A 1,516-nucleotide genomic window follows, 5' to 3' on the forward strand; every position below is an offset into this window, starting at 1 on the left:
GGATTTTTTTCCTACCTGCCCCCTTCCAATAGTATTTTGGAGAGCAGGTGTTCCACATCTGTCTGGACCCTCGTCGTTTCACTCCCTAACAACGGGACTTTCTGCAGAGGGGAATTTCGGAATAACAGTTCAGTGGGCCAGTGTCGTTTGTAGTTAGTACACCGAACTATTTGGGAACACATAGGACATATTTAATTGTGTGAAAAATGAATAATCCAACGAATTGTTTCATTTGTAATAATCCGCTGGACAACAATACGCGAGTGAGTGCAGTGAAACAAAAAGGCATTATTGGTTTAATTGCCAGAAGTAAACTGAAAGATGACAACTGGAAGTGTTTAGAAGGCTTGGTAGAAACCAAAGTCCATGAAAAGTGTCGAGTGACATATAATTTAACGAATAAAAAAGTGACTGATGAAGGACAATCAGCGGCTCCTCAGCCAGTCCCTGCTGAACCGCCATTCTCTTTCGAAAACGATTGTGTTTTGTGTCACAAACCCTGGAAGCCATTAAATAAGCCGTGCCGGAAGATATGTACCCCAAAAGCCCAGGAATGCATCATAAAATCAATCGCTGCTCGCAACGACGATTGGTCCGAGAAGGTGAGGAGGAAAATCGAAGGAAAGGACCTGCTCATGGAAAAAGCCCGCTACCACATCGAATGCTACGAGAAGTTTAGGTATAAAACTAAGGATAATTTAGACCCAAAGCAGAGATTACCTGGTCTAGATGCGGCATTCGAAGGCTTGTGTCATTACATGGAAGAGAGTGGCGAGTGTCAATTCACTTATAATAGTTTGCTGGAGAAAATGGAGGGCTGGACTACAACCAAAACTACCTAGAAGCAGAGACTCATTGCCAAGTATGGCAGTGAACTTATGTTTGTGGAGAGGCCACCAAAACCAACAGTAATCTGTTTCCGCAACACAGGCATCAACATTTTGGCTAAATTTTTCCCATTTATAGTTTATGATGAAAATCCTGACGATGAAGCTGAAGATGAAAGTGGACCGAGCACAAGCAAAAAACGAAGGATGAATGGTAAATATTTTTCAAAATCATGCTGCTCATGAAAAGTCCATAATTGATTGACTATTAATTAATGAACTATTTTTTTTCTTATTTTACAGAAAGCCAGGATCCAGAATTATGTGACTGAGGGAAGCCCGCACTTTTGGATCTTCATGTATCTATGCTGCCAATACTCTGAATGCTACTAATCCTCCCAGTCATTTTGTTGATCGTGATTGTAATTTTTCAATCAACTACTCACAATATTAATAAATTCAGTTAAGGCCTGTAATAATATTGACTACATAGATTTTTTACGATTAAAAAGTTCTTTTTCTAGACAATAATGATGAACCCTTCTGTTAATAATAATTTAAACAAATAAATCCTCTATTTTTTTTTAAATATTTGTTTTGTTCAAATTTTATCCACTTGACCTTGATATCACTGTGATGATTGACTCTCAACGCTCATAAATTTAAGACTCAATTTTGAAGCTTGAAAT

The 1,516-nt window shown here is 38.3% G+C and overlaps 1 long non-coding RNA gene across 1 annotated transcript; it reads left to right on the plus strand.

Annotated features, from left to right (window-relative positions):
* Window positions 1-955: 955 nt before the first annotated feature.
* Window positions 956-1,306, plus strand: LOC107046419. Its single transcript, XR_001461550.1, has 2 exons — window positions 956-1,041; window positions 1,131-1,306. It is a non-coding gene; the product is annotated as an uncharacterized LOC107046419 (long non-coding RNA).
* The last annotated feature ends 210 nt before the right edge of the window (window positions 1,307-1,516 follow it).

This window comes from Diachasma alloeum, unplaced genomic scaffold (genome assembly GCF_001412515.2).
Source record: "Diachasma alloeum isolate Michigan unplaced genomic scaffold, Dall2.0 Dall_scaffold_01366, whole genome shotgun sequence".
Taxonomy (NCBI): Eukaryota; Metazoa; Arthropoda; class Insecta; order Hymenoptera; family Braconidae; genus Diachasma; species Diachasma alloeum.